This window comes from Apteryx rowi, unplaced genomic scaffold, assembly GCF_003343035.1.
Source record: "Apteryx rowi isolate R43461 unplaced genomic scaffold, aptRow1 scaffold_46, whole genome shotgun sequence".
Classification (NCBI taxonomy): Eukaryota; Metazoa; Chordata; class Aves; order Apterygiformes; family Apterygidae; genus Apteryx; species Apteryx rowi.
In genome coordinates, this window is record NW_020450716.1 from 2,966,537 (window position 1) to 2,982,565 (window position 16,029).

Here is a 16,029-nt window from a genome sequence, read left to right on the forward strand (position 1 = left end):
CGCCGGCTGCCGCGCCGCGGCGGGACGCGCTGCGCGGCTCTTTCCGCGGCCTCCGTGTGTGTGTGTATATATATATATATATATATATATATATGTGTGTGTGTGTGCGCGTGTGAGTGTGTCTTTGTGTTTCACGCCCCGCTGCGTTTTGCTCCCGCCGCCATCCCGGCTCTCCCCGAGGGAGCAGGAGGAGGAGGAGGAGGGCGCCGGTGCCGCAGCGCGGACCCGCCGCGCCGGGCAGCGTGGGAAGCGGGGCCGGGGGGCGCCGCCCGGCCGGCCGGGGGCGCTGGCGCCCCTCAGCCCCCGCTGGGGTCAGCAGGACGCGATAAAACTTCCCATTCGCTGGAGTGTCATTCCTCAACTGGCTCGTAAGGACTGTAACCTAAAGCCCGTTTTTTTAACTTGATACCTGCAAGAAAAGAATCAGAGACCTGTGCTTTATCTTCAAGCTTAACCTATGTTTTCAAGTTTTGCCACCACAGCTATGTTAGTTAGTACTTCGAAGAAAAAAGCACGCACGCCCTAGCAGATGTAAGCTCTGTCAGCAAAAACTCTCCTGGAGATGCAGTCCTCTCTGACAAAAAACGGCTTACAGCTTTACTGCAATCACACTCCTCTACCATGTGAAGCTGTTTTTTCCACTAGAGGGCTTGCTAGTACAGCTCTCGTGGCACAGAGTGTGCCACCTCTTTTTCAGCGTAGACAAACTCTGATTTTACTCTTTAAAAATGTCAAACGGATTTTACCCCATGCTGCTGCCTGTTAGCCTTTGCTTCAGTCTTGACTACACTTTCAACGCTTCACTGGTGGAACTATGCCAGTCCGGTCCCTTTGGCTGGAGTGGTCTAACCGCATTGCTAACAGGATTTGGGCAACATCATAATTTTCCCACACTGGTTGTAATGAGTAACATTTGGAAGTCTCTCCCCTGTAAGCCAGGCTTCCCAAGCCACACTTAACCAGATCGAAAACATGCCCAGGATGGGCGTTAGGCAGAAGGTGGGCAGGGAGGTGGTGGCGAGGAGCATGTATGGAAAGGCAGAAGATGGGGAAGGAGAACTGGGAGAGAAGGAGAACTGGGAGAGAAGGAGACCTGCTACAAAGTCCTGGAGCTCAACTCACAACCCTGCGACATCCTGCTTTAGCTCCCTGGCACTTTCACTGATCCCTCCCAACTGTATCCCGGTGGCTGAAGGCAGTGCTGTTCCATAGCTGGGAGCCCGGGAACCAGCTCTGCTGCACCACATGCAATGAAATACATGTTTTCAGATGAAATTTCAAGTGAAATAGAAATCCGATACTGTCCCAGTAGGCAGAAACTGGAGAAGGGAAAGCACTGAAGCCAATAATATTTTGACAATTTCCTTTTGGCTTCAAAATATACACTCAACCCCTGCTCTGGAGCCATTTACAAATATGGCAAATAAAAGCTTACATGTTCTTGCTGCTTACTGGGAGCTCAAGCGGTGCGGGGAGCAGTTCGCTCCATTACGGGACGCTGTAGGGACTCGTTAACGTGACATGCTTCCTGAAGTGACGGCTGCTGTGCTACAGTTGTGCTCCTGGTAGCTGGGGCGCACTTTGACATTACACTTTCTCTAACAGCAAAACCGGTCCTGCCCTCACTCACCTCCCCTTGTTCTGCGTATTCCTYATGCCAAAGCCTGCTGCCTGTGCAATGGTGTGCCAGTGTGTTTGTGGTGCTGTGCTATAAGTAGGATTAGTCAGGAGATCCAGGCTTTTAGAAAGTGGGAAGAAGTTTAAGAGAACGCCTCTGCTGACTTTGCCACCAGAGAAACCCAGGTGGAAGTGCACCACAAGGCAACTGCAGTGCCATGCCGGTGGTCTCTACATGGCAGTCTGGAGATCAGGTAGGTATAGCAGGAGCAGAGAGGGAACAAAGCAAGGTGAGATCTCTAGAGCAGACAGCTGCAAGTGCCTGGTCGGTTTTTCAGGAGAGGAAGGTTTTATTCTYAAGCACATTATCTGCTGTTACCAGTACTTCCTGACCTTAACAATTTAGCTGGAGTTGCTAAAGCTGGCTCTCACCAAATCTGAACAGTCCTGTAGATAATTTTACTGCTCTTTCCTACATCAAAGCTGGGAGTGGGAAGGTGCCAGGACCATCCCTTGGTTCCCAGGGAAGGTGACCTGAGCTGTCCACAAGTCCGTACAGTGCCAAGGCTGGATCCGCCAGTGGCTAGGCCAGGTCTGTCTGCATCACAAACATCTCCAGTCATTGTGGTGCATGTGAGGTTTTTAACAATATTATTATATTGGGGGAAAAAAAGAAAGCAGTGCTGCAAACAGTTACACTGGAGGAAAAAGTACATACTGTTTTCCAGTTGTGGAGAGGCTACAGTCCCTGTTACCAAAAGACGTGACTATGCTAAGAGGGTTTGCCGATGCGTTTGCTGTATAGCTGTGCTTCTAATGGACCAAGACATGTTTCAGGCAGACAGCTCCCAGGTGTCTCCTATGTAGCGAACCGGAACAAGGAAATAGGAAACACGGTTGCCCAAGGACAGGCGAGCAGACATACCTGAGTGCAGCTTGCGGCCAGTTCTTATAAGCTGCAGCAGCGTGCAGAGGAAAGGCGTAGCCCTGTCTGAACACACCAGTATGCCCTTGGGCAGGAAAAGCTGCATGGTAGAGAGTGCATTAGCAGTGGGGGACCAGCTCCTAGGTTAAATGGAAATCTGCGTTGCACAGCTTATGCACATGCCTGCGCTCTTTGCTCCCGGACCGTGGAGCTTGCCTTGCCCACCCTTCTCCAGCCTCGTCATCTGTAAGCGTGGATGTGCAAAAAAGGATGCACCACGGGATCAGCAAACCCTTCCTGGGCTGCGAGCACGTGGCCTTCAAGCAATGGCCTTCATCGCCCACTTCCCTGCTGGGGCCAGCTGGGGCGGGGGGATCTCGCCCACCACGGGACGGTGTCACGAGCAAAGCCAACCAGACACTTTGCTTGCCCCAAGGAATATACCTTCAAACAGGGGCGCGTGCCGGGGTGTGGGCTCACGGCACCCGCGCAGCTGACAGAAACATGGTTTTGGCCACTGTGAAAATTAAGCAGATGTTCATGGTATATTTTTCAGTCAAACATCTGAAAAACAGCCTCTTTTAAAAATAAAACTGGCAAGAAATGGCTATTGCAGAGAACATTAGGAGAGTCTGAAAGAAGCCAGTGAGTCTTTTTTTCAATTTACTCAACTTGAGGACTTAATGAGTTGACAGTATCCTTTTAAACAAGCGAGACCTCTCCCTTTGCACGATTTCTATCCTGTCCAGCTGTGCCCATCAGGGTGCAGTCTGGATGGAAGGGGGATCAAAGGCTGCATTCATTTCTGTCCTTGCTTTAATTTAAATTTAACTCCAGTGTGCTTTATTCTGAGCTGCGGTCTTTCTAGGTAATGACATTTTCTGATTAACTGTTGAAATTACTAATGAATTAAAGGCACTAGTCTGTCCTCAGGTTGCAAAAGCTGTAATAACAAGCTACTAAAAATAATTTAAAGCTTGATTTAAATCCACAAAAGCAAAGAAATTCAGAGTTACCCTGGCAGTATTGTCCTTTGCTGCCTCATCATTCTAAAATATTGTAGTGAAAGGTATTACCAGCTTGCAGGCTGAGAGTTTTACAGCCACGAGGAAGACTATCCCCATATTGGCCTTTTCGGAGGGTCAGACCCTACAGATGAGTTGCCTGGCTGCGGCACCATGGCAAAGYAGGATGCAGCTGGGCAGCGGGCTGGAAACGCTGGGGCAATAGCCGAACAGGGCGCTGCTCCCTCTGTTTGGCAAAAAAACCCATTTGTCATCCTGAAAGCCTATCAGCAAAAAGTTTAACCTCACCTTATCGTTGCTGCTGCTGGCACAGCTGGTGGTGGCAGCTCTCCAAGCATTGCTTGCTGAAGCACGGGACTGTCGCCTGGGATGCCTGAAGTCTACTTACGCCTCACCTGCACGCGTAATTCATATTAATTGCTCTCACTTGTCTTTCTCAAGAGATTTGAGACCCTTGAGTGAAGGAATGGTGAAATCTTAGCTCTCTTCAGTGGTACGATGGCAAATTAGGAAGCAGGTAAATTCACAAGTACACTGCACAAGAGCAACAAGTAAATTCGATCTATTCTGTASCAGTCATTAAAAGTGGGTGAGCTCTGTTTATCTGCCATATCACCAGGCCTTTTGAAGCCAATGTTAACTGATGACTTCAGTCAGACTATAGGAGAGACACTGACTTAGTACTAATGTCTTCAGTTAAATGAAGAAAGACATGCCATTATTATTTATTCTCTTTGATATTTTTTTCTGCATTGAAATATCAGGGCTTTAATTTTTTTTCAACAGCTGTCCAAAACTGTAATATTGGGATTTCAGATGTTAGAGGAAGAATATTTACTTAAAAAGTTGCTTTAATTATAATTTTTGAAGCGTGAATGTATTTGCATTTGCTCTTAAAGGACTTATATGTTTTTACGATGTTTAAATCCCTGTCCAAGTTCAAACTGATAAGAAGCTTCTGAGTTTCCTGGCACCCCCACAGTAACAGATGATTTACCAGGGTGCCCTTTCTCCYGTGTACTATGACCCGTAACAAGCACAGCAGTGAAGAGCCCAGCTCTTTCAGTCTGACAGCGATGGCCAGTATCAACTAACAACATTATGACTTATGTTCCTACATGTGGGTAGTGCATATACCGTTCAGCTGACATTAACAGCAGTATATCTAAATCTGTGGAGTCTTCTAATCAGATGGGATGAATGTACTTCCCCTTTCAGTGGCAGCAGGAAATGGACTTTCACACTAAAGGTTTCATAAGCTTAAAACTTGTATTTGAAAAATATTATTGAACAAAATTTGTCCTAAAAAATGATCAGTGTATGTAAATGCAAAAGTACCTGAGTAAGCAAGTATTGAAACTAGTTGATGATTTTCACAGACATATGCTGGTGATGGTTTTACCTGCCACTGTCTCTCTGAACACCAAATGCACTAGCTTTTCCTGTGCTCCCACCAAAATCTCCAACTTGGTCTCTGCCCTGCAGCTTCTAAAATACAGTTATGTACAACCAATATGTGTGCAAAGGCTTGGAGATACCATAAAACAAACTGATTTTGATATCAAAGTAAATAGAAGGGGGGTGCTGTGCTGATGTTATTATTCTCTTTCATTTTTCATTAATTTAAAAGTTCCATTTTTGAATTTAAAATAAACTGCTGTGAAACACTCCATGCAGTGCGTGGTGTCATAAAATTTAGGACCTTGAATTTAAGTTTCATTTACATATGAGAGAACACAAGAATATTGTATAATTATGCCTCTGTGAAATACTTTGTATTTTGAAAAGCCTTTAGATACCAATGATGGATGACATGTAAAAAAAAAGGAAAATCACAGTTTTGTGAATCTCCGAAATTAATATATCTTTTCAGATTGAATTTCTCAAGTTCATTATGGTAATTTTTACAGCAATAGTAGAGCAAAAATATTGCACTCAAACACAGGAATGACAATACAGTGACCTAGTCCACTACAAGAACGTGAAATTAAAACAACAAGCARGGCCAAAGTCTGCTCTAGGTCTTACAGTGTGATACCCTTGAGGCCAATGAGGGCAGGCAGAAATAGGTGTGAGGCATTATGAATGCCGCTAAGAGCCACTTTCTGGGTCAATCCACGGTGTCATGTTGGCACATCATTAATGTCCTCTATGAGCAATTTAAATGAATAATGAGACTGGAGATGAGCGGGTGTTTGAAATAAAGCTTTGCATTTGAGTAGGACCTGACACTAGTCCAAATGATCCTGTACAGCATTCGAGTAAGTGACCTGCCACAATGGAAATTCAGCATCAAGAAGCCCTCAAGCCCTAAGATGGTGTCTCCTTGCTCTTCTCCTTTTTCTTGGCAATAAATAGGAAAAGAGGCCAGACCCCCAGAAGAGAATTTACATCTGTTGATTTTCCTCCCATTCTTGGTGCAGGCTAAGCACCATCATGTGTATGCTTGCACCTACCGTAATCGCTGTTTTTTCAGTTGAAGCAAGTCAGCCATTTAAATGCTTTCTGACTAGAAATGTTCCAAACACCTTCTTTACATCTGTGGTAAAATGCGAACAACCCAGTGATTCACTCCTGAACTCAAATTTCTATGTTTTCTTGAAGCCCAAAAGAGTTTTTTACGACTGAATGAATTGTTGTAAAGCAGAGTTTTACAGTGGTAAAAGTACACATTACACGATTACCCAACGATTACAGACACATTCCCTATACGTTTGGGCTCTGGGAGTGCAATTACTGCCACTGCTGTCCTGAAAGCACTCAGGTCAAGCTGCTCACCGTCTTTGGCTTGCTCTACTTTAGCCCCACCGCACCTTTTCCTTGCCCGTGGACCACAGCAGCAAGCTGGCTATATTCAGCCAGATGTGCAGAGAGGCTAACTTAGCAGTGTTCCTCCGAACTCTTACCAGCAACCCGTGTTCCTTCCTTCAAGGTRTTTAAAGGTTGCTGCACGAGGATTAGAGCAGGAGTTGGCTCCAGCTGCCTTTAGCTAGAGTTACCTGGATTTTTTACCCCGAGCAATTCAGCGTATCTCAGTTCTGGCCCAGGCTTCCTTGCTTCTTAATAGGTGCATGGTAACAGCTGTCCTTTACACTGTCCATAAACAGCTGGGTTCCTACAGGCGCACAATAGACTACAGTGCTAACTGAGCAATACTTCATCTCTGAAAAATATACCGAAGACAAGGAGTGATACATCTTTCTGATTGCATAGCATGGCAAGAAAAAACAAAACAAACTCAATAAAAGAGTTCGGGCAATCATCGTTCTGACCGTGGCATGCAACTCCCATCATAAAACTGCTATAAATACAAATCTCATTAGTACAGTTAGTGTTAATTAGAATTTGGGAAATCTTGTGCATTTAATCAGATTAAAAACCTTGAAATGAATGCAGTCTTGTCCTCAGCTGTGAAAACTCATCTTGGTGCTTTCAAACTGAAAACATTAATTTTCCCTGTGTCTTCCTTTGTATACGGATAGACTTGCTGCATGATTATTGGAAATCTCATTTGCAAGTCATGATTAACTTGCTGCAGTCATGTCTTTCTGTATGCAACTTTCCTAGYTATTGAAACTACAACAAAAATTTGGAGCTGGGGGATCCAGTTAGGAAGTGCAATTTTTTTTTAAAGGTGAATACTTTGACATATATTAAAGGCTTGGCATAGTCTTAAACACATTTCCCAAGTGATATTAGCTTAATAATAAAGTAATTAAAGGAAATTTTAAATTGTGAATCCTTTTCATGCAATTTTACCGAAACGGGACTCAGTATTTGAAATTTCTAACAATTCACAATTAGCATAAAAATCTATAGGGGACTATTCTTAATTAGTTGTATAACATAGGGAGTGCACATTGTTCTGCAAACATGAAAATAGGTATGGGTCCAAATCCCGGTTTCTTTATTTATGAAAGTTATGTTTTAATAGGACAGTTTATACAAGGAAAAAGGAAAAGATTTGGCCTTTGCTTCTAGGATTTCGCAAACACTGAACGGCTGAAGCAGGTGTAGGAGATAAGCAGTGGAAGCAGCAACCACACAAGGAAGGATCTGACAGAGCTGCCCCAGAAGCAGCATAGGTGAACAGAGGCAAGACTTGGAGGAATGCCTGAAATTTCAAGTGGAAACAGATGATTATGAAGAATCGGAGGTTCTGTAAGAGTTCTTAGGTTGGAGCACAGTGTGAGCCCTTCATGATCTAGGGTGCTTTGTAACAGTTTTTTGACATCTTCCGCTTCCCACGAGGCTTTACATCCACTACAAAGGCCTCCGTGAGTTAATTAGTACCTGTTTATTCTACCACCCTCCATTTAGTCTCTAGGTATTTCAATCTACAGGTATCTCGGCTTGATGTCAGGCTTGTGGGTTTTTTTCCTTTGCTTGCTTAAAAGAAAGACAACTCCAAAAAAAAAAAAAAAAAAAGAGAGAGAGAGAGAAGAAATGCCTTTCTTTGTTACCTTGAAATTATTTTAGTTTTAATAAGGGCTTTCTGTCACATGGGCTTCTTCTGTTTAATGATTCAGTGCTGGTTTAATCCTGAGGATATAATGTGTGCCAGTCTGTTGTCATGGAAGTAGTTGTGATATGCTTTCTTTGCAGGATCAAGAGAGAATGGTCTAGCAGCGATCACATTCTTGCTCAAGCAGAAAGAACACAGTTATTGAACAAATTTAGCACAGTTAACAAAAAAAAGGGGTGGGGGGGTGTTTGTTCCAATAAATCTATTTATCGTAAAGTGCCTGTAAGATAAAATTATTTTGTTTAATTTCCCTGTAAATCTTAACTTTCAGACAGCCTGAACATACACACATTTGAAAAACAGATATATAACATGCTGGCCACTGTTCATCTCACACAGACTCCCACAGGACAAGTTAGCTGTAAGCCTCACTGCCAGACCCCCAGGCAAAAATTTGAGAAAACAGATGGGCCTTCCTTACGCCCTGAAGGTCGATGGACTTTGGCTCCGCTCGGCCACTGGGAGAAGTAAATTCCTGAGCTGGGGATGCTGCACAAAGAGAGCGGAGCTTACACTCTCCAGATGTTCGTGTTCAGGGTGTGTCAGCAAAAGCACTCTGGCTGATCTCAGCTGTCAAGATAGCGAGGAGAGAGGACGGAGGGAGGAAATTCCTCCAGCAGCCATGACCCGAGCTCCACGGCTCCACCGCTCTCAATCAGTAGCCTCAGGCTCACGGGATCAGACTCACTGTACGAGCCAATACCTGGAAATGAACACAACGGCTCATAAATGATCTTCATGCACACAGCTTTTGTATATGATTTAAATTTTGTGAAAGTTTCCTGCAGTGTGAATATTTTTTTAACCCTTTTGTTTTGGTCTTCCTCACAGCATAGTGTAAAGCCTGTCCTTCCAAGGCTCGCTTGCGTCCCACTCGTGCTTTAGTCCACAACTGAATCTTTTCGTATCGCATGGTTCCCTTTCCGCACTGCCATGTACCTACCTTAAATCGAGGTTTCTGACATCGGTGTCTGAGACTGCCACACTGTGGCCGCAAGCAGCAGCACCTTGGGTGCTCTAGCTCCGTTAGGGACCTTGGCCAACAGCAGCCTAGCCTGTCGCTGGGTGCTGCCTGCTCAAAGGGAGGTTTGCTCCCATTCATGTTCTGTTTTAGTTTCTTGTATTTTTTTTCAGTCTCAGAAGTAATAGCAACAAGCCCCCTTTCTCTGTGGAATTGGAGGGATTCTTGAGTCAGTCGTTATTTTGTCTCAGGCAATGAACACAAGAAATTAGACCCTCTGGGACAATCGATGGTTTAGACTGTCTGTCACCGTCTCCACCTTGCCCTTCAAAAAGAAAGTGATGGTGGTGAATGAAGCTTTTCCTTGCTGCCCAGTTTCTCACTGATGTCTCCAGCACAGAGATGGGTTTCTCACCCCAGCTCCCACGCAGGCTGCCGCTGTGGCCACTCGGGCTCTGTTCCCGGTGGTGCCGGGAAGGATTTACTTCAAGCACTTGGGGAGAGCGAGGGTGAGAGTCGGCCTGCGTTGGCAGAAGGAAAGTTGTACAGACTGTTAAAATGGCTGGCAGATGACCAAACGCAGCAGAAAACAACAGTTTTTCCAGCAGTTGCCCGCCTAGCAGCTATAACCTCAGCCAAATCAGCAGAGCACAGCATGGCCATGGCCGCAGTCAGCAGCTGGCACTGCACGATGCTCCCTGGCTGCAACTCCTGAGTCAAGAGAAAGCCGAAAACATCCCTGATCTGCCAACACGGCCGGATACATCTTTCTGACTGCTTGAGCAACAGGTTGGGTGTTGGGCTCTGTTCGCAGCCATGGGATGCCCAAAGCATTTTCATAGCCATGGGCACCCCTGCTGCAGTCGGGAACTCCTGAACCTCAAACGTACCGAGACAATGGCTTTAGGAAGGATTGCGTTTGGCCCCAGCCTGTCTCTGCATGGAGATCTTGGAGCTACAGCCAAAATCCAGCCTCCCAGCGCAGCTGTGCCAGCTGGCTTTTGTGCTCCCCTCTTGTCCCTCAGCCAGCTCACCTGCAGAGGCCACGCTAAGGACTCCCTTCCCCAGTAACGCTAATCCGCACCTGTAAAAATCATTACTCCAAAATCACCTCCAAAAATCAGGAAGCTGGCCTGAAAATAACAAGTGTTACCTCCTATTGTCCTTCCCTCCTCAGTTCTGACTTTTTAGGTTAGTGTTGTACAGGGCATTTAATATAGTTCTGGGCATATGTGACCTTTCAAACATTTGTTTGCAGAAGTAATCCTTGCTCATAAGAACACCACTGTTCAACAAAATCAGACTAGTCCTAGCGAGGAAGTTTTACAGATTAGGCCCAAAGTATGTAGGGAATGGCCGCATCCATTTTGAATGTAGAAAGTGTCATTTCTAAATTTTCTGCATAAAGGTTCCAGCCAATCCCTCCCTGCAAGGCATTCAGTGGTAAACTGGAACCCAGTTCCCCCTGGGTCCAAACAAAGCTTTTACATTTTTGCAGGTGGGCTTTCTAGGAAAAGGAAGAAAAAATTAAAGAGAAAAAAATATTTCTGGGTCTGTATATTTCTATGATTACAGCATCACTCAAAAATGTATTTGAATATATAAGGACATCAGGTTGGTTGTTACAAAACCAAATAGATTATTAATTTCTGCACCTGTGTCTGCAGCAAACACATTCTCTCTGAATCAGCACTGATTTATTCACCTGGCTGATGAATGCTAAGTATCATGAAAGATCTGGCAGGGAAGAGGCATTACTCACCAAATCTTTGGCTTTGGTATCACTTCAGACCTTGCTTCCCCCTGCCCCTGCCCCTGCCCCCCCCCCTTTTCTTAACTTGAATGGCCAAAAGAGATAATGTGACTCAGGTGCTGGGTGGCTATTTCTGCCTGTCAAAATAACTTCTTAGGTCATTTAAAATGCAGCCCATGAATGCATACACAAAAGGAAAACCAAGTAGGAGTAAAGAAGTTAAATTGCWAGAGTATTTTGCACTCACATAACCCTTTCTGGAAAAATGCATTTGGTTCTGCTCCCCACAATTCAAGGAGTAAGTTGGTAAACTAAGAAAATACTGAGAAGAGCTATGAGAATGATTAAAGGCCTAAAAAACACACTTTACAGTGGAAGACCTCAGTCCTTTTAAGCCTAGCAAAGGGTGGGGATGATTGTTCATAGGCTCTGAGTATGTCTAGGAACTATGAGCACACACTCACAGACAAAGCCGTAATGAGATCCAGGAGTTGGGAGCTGAATCTAGACAAGGCAAGCTATAAAATAAGATGCACATTTTTAACAGTGAGGGTAATTAACCACCAGGGCAACCTAGCAAGGCTCTATGGCACATTCTCCTTCTTTGGAATTTTTTAAATCCAAATCAGATGTTTCTCTAAAAGATGTTCTGCTTCAAACAGGAAGTCTGATGCTGTATGTCAAACAGGAAGGCAGAACACAGCATCACAGTAGTCCATCTGGCATTAGAAATCATAAAGTAGAATTATTTTTTTGTAATGAACAGGATTCTCATGAGAATGTTTTGCCATTGGAATTAGAAGTAATATCATTGAAACAGTGACCGTGCAAAGGTAAAGCAAAGCATCATTTATAGGGATAGTCACTATTTTAGTTTGATCAGCTTTCATGAGCTGTCTGTTGTTTTTTTTTTCCAGCTATATCCATTGATTTAATAAAATATTTTCTCTCTCCTGACAAACCCAGCTTCACTTATCATGCAAGATGATCAAAAGACTAGTCACAAGGTTGTCATTAGGAATTCAAAGGGAGAGAGAAGCAGACTTACAGTGAAGAAGAGAAGAAGCTATAAGACATGGAAGGGTGCAGGACAAATGGGAGGAAGTTGTATCTATGTGATGAATCCAGTGATATATTTAAATTCCTAGTCATTAGGTACACAATCAAAACAGGATTCTTGGTTTACACATTACAAAAGTGCTGAGCTCCTGAGYGCGTGTGGAATTTGGCACAAATTTTTGGAAAAGTGATGATGGCTAAATTGCCTCAGCTTCCTTCTAATTAAGATATCTATCTCACTTATGGAAAATAAGAGATCTAACCTATAACATTAGGCACATCGTATTTTTCTGAGGCAGACCTTTCCAGATACCTGCGTTATCTTAGGCAAAACTTCTAACCCTTCAGAAGTGAGAATACCACAGCTTAAAATTGCTTTTATGATAAGAGCCATCAGTAACACGCTTGATTTTGCAGGAATGTTCAAGTTCAGCACCCAGGGCATTTTCAGCTGCTGCTGGCCCTAAAAAGGACTTGAGGTGGAGCAGGGAAACTGAGTGTGGTGCATGCCCAGACACACTCCTCACTGTAAGCTTGTTCTTGATGCCAGTAATCCTGCAAGCCCCTTATATAAGTACAGAAATGTTTTACTATGTCAGCAAAGTGAGCAGAAAAAAAMCAATCAACTGACAGACAGTGAAAATTATGTAGCAAGAAGATTATAACAAAATACCTAGTAACTGAAGGCATTGCAGCATTTTGAATCATTTACAGTTATGCTATGATACGTGCACTCATTTTGTAGAGAGCTTTTTCCCTAAAATACAATAATGTAGCTTAGTAAGACAGATGAAAAAAATAGATCTTTGTCTTGAAATAAATAGAAAAACTAGTTTTAAGTGGATCAAAACCATACACAAACATATTTAAAGCATGATATTCAAAATGAGTCCATTCTTACAATTAACTTTCCTATTGAAATAACAGGATAATTCTTATACATAAGAATTACTACTTGAGGGGGTTAAAGGTTTGGGTTCACAATAGCCAAGGTTTCACCTAACCTGTTTAAGCAACAATAAGGAATATAAACAAGTCATTCTGTGGTCAGATTAAAGCCCGTTTTCTCAAAAACTCATGTCCTTTGCACTCGATTGCCCTGCTCTCATCCCGCCACYGTGTCTCCCACAGCTCTCCATCAGGCATCATAGCAGTGATGTGCGCATTTTGTAGCTGTGTGTCTGGGATCATGGGCCAACCAGTAAACATGTTACTGACCCACTGCTTCTGTTCTGCCTGTCTTTCCCTCAGTGGGGGCATTCATGTGGGTCTCTCTCCTTTGCACAACTACCGATTTCCATTAAATCCATGGGAACTTAATTACCTTTGAGACTTCTACTCCTGTTTCAAAATCGCTTGAAATTCTCCAACAGGTTCAAATGGTTTGGGAGGAGAGGGAGGGAAAGATAGATGTACAAAATCGCGATTACATGAGCTTCATTTTCTTAGTATTCTAAATAAAATCCTGACAAACTTCATGGTCTTTAAAAGCATATGCACACCATTACCGTACGTGCAAAATGTATCTCATTTCCAGTTGGTTGATTTCTAAACAGAACACAGAACAAAAATGTAGAACAGTTCTGAGAATCTTTCAAAAAACTTCCAAAATATTTATTTCTGAAATAATCTCTCAATCACTACATTTAAATAAAAGATCAACATGAAAATCTTACTTAGAACTATATGTATTGAACCTTAATATATATTTATAACTATATCTGTATGCTTATGATGGTATATCAAAAAAACACTATAAATGTGCTTATAATTTTACAATATATCTCATATTTGTGGATACAGATTAGTTTCAGGAAAACAGGACAACTTACATAAAGTAATGAATACATCAGAAAATGTGTTAGCAATACACATTTCTTATCTCACAAAAAGCCCCAGTCTTGTAAACATTAGTAAAATTAAGTGCATGCGTACATGCTTGCAGGACAAGGATCACACTAATGAACGTACTGTGGCTGCCATTAACTTATCAGGAGAATCTCTGCAAACAACACATTAAAATTAAGACAGAGGTTATCAGTTTATTCTGGTTTAGCATTAGGATAACACATATGTTTTATGTACTACGTTTCTTTTTATCCACCCACTTATATGGTACGCCAACAGAAAATAATAAATTGATCTTGAATACACAATTCACTTTAGGTACTCTCCTAAGAATGCTCCTGATGGAAACTCCTTAGTCGCACTATCAAGTACAAGCGACAGCTCTAAAAGTACAAAGGATATCAAGACCGGGTGCCTCAAAATAAAGGGGCCATGGGCCAGAGCCCACTTGAAAGCACAGGCCAGCCCGACTTGCCCAAAGAGAGCTGTGGCAGCGCGGGCATGGATGGAAGCAATCCCGGTAGTGGCCCCACAGGGCAAGCAGCCGTGCCTGCCAGTACACTGCCAACCAGCTCTTTTCAAGAACACTCTTCTGCTTTGGGAAAAGAAAAACAAAAAAAACCCAGAAAAACAAACAAAAAAGGTCCCTCTCATATTAAAGACACTTTTCAAAGGCAGATATAGGTATTAAACACTAAATTGCCATTGATAGTCAATAGGAATGAAGTGCCTAAGTGCTATTTCTGCCTCTGAAAATCCATCCTGGTAATTGTGCTACCACTGAAAAGATGGCCAGAGAATTTAATCTTCCCCAGGAACGTTCCCTCACGGGCAACCAAACACATTTAGCTTTCACTGCTATTTGAAATGACTCCGTATTATTCCAAAGATAACTTTTTACACRGCCTTCCAAATTTCAATTGCTTATCATGACGCATCTGTCACACAAATCTTTAGCTGCATTCTTACTTTCTATCCTTGAGCATTTTTATGTTTTCAGTAAACCAGGACAATCTCCGGGCATTTATGTCATACTTCTGTCAGCGTGCAATTCTTATACACTACTTAATCCCAATACAAAATAGGGTAACTCGCTTTGAGCAATATTAGATGTCGATAAGCGGGCAAGAAGGAGAAGGTGGTGTGCGAGCGGTCACATTACCAACTTGAGATAGCACTAATGCCTGCATATTAATATCTTCCAAAGAAAGGGTCATGCAAATTGCTATTAGTGGGTAGTTGCCTAGCAACAGTCCGGTGAGTACAGAAAACACAATCCTGCCAGACGAGAGTGCTACAGCGAGCGCTCAGAAGGCAAAATAGTGCAAACATACAATGACTCTGCAGAGCGAGAGGACAAAATATTGCTCTTTTTATCACGGAAACCAAAGGGAGAACCTCAAAAAACTTGAACGACTGCTTTGCTGCCAGGATCTGCAGCAAGGTTTGGGGCCAAACACCAAGTGAAAGGGCAACTGAGGCACGAGTGGAGCCACAGGGCTGGCAGAGGGACCGTGCGGCTGCTCTCCCGCTTCCCTGCAGCCAGAACGGGTGGCATCAACCGAGAGCGTCGATCACTCCTAGCTCCCAGCCCCTTCCTCCCCCTCGGCCCCTACCGAGCAGGCGCACTTCACCACCTATGAAGATGCAGCAGAAGAGAGCGCGGATTCAGTGCAAGCTCACAAAAATGCTAGGAGCTCCAATAAAAATGTTGAATCCCCAGCTGTTTTGCCAAAAGGGATCCTGTGCCGTCCTGCGCTGCTACCTGGGCTAACTGGGGTAATCACTCCTCGCGAGGTAGAGTTATATCCCTAGGAACAGGAAATGCAGGAACCATCAGATGGTTCAGGGAAGAAGAAACAGACTATTGAGTCCTTATCAGGCTTATCGAATAGTCCAAGACCTGTACTGCACCTATCGACCACTCAGGAGTAGCACCAGAGTGTGTCCAGGGGCTGTGCTGGTCTGTAGTTAACAAAAATTGCTGCTGGGTAGGTCAGTCGTGGCTTGGTAGGTCATATTCCCAGAAGTGTCTGAAAGGCGAAGGAGAAGAAATCCGACCTTCAAAATGATATGAACCTATCCGTGACGCAGCATGGATGGCATGGGGACATCTGACGAGGGGCCTTCCCCCAGGTGTGGGGGGGTTACCCTCTGGAGCTCCTAGCACCCTACAGCCTGAGAGCTTAATATACTACTGCTGAGGCCTGGGGCAGCTGCCTATAGTCTTTCCATGAAGTGGCCAAGGATTACCCTGGGGTCAAAGCAGACTTCAGGGTACTCTTGAGCTAACTTAGGAGCTTCAGCAGTGCTTCA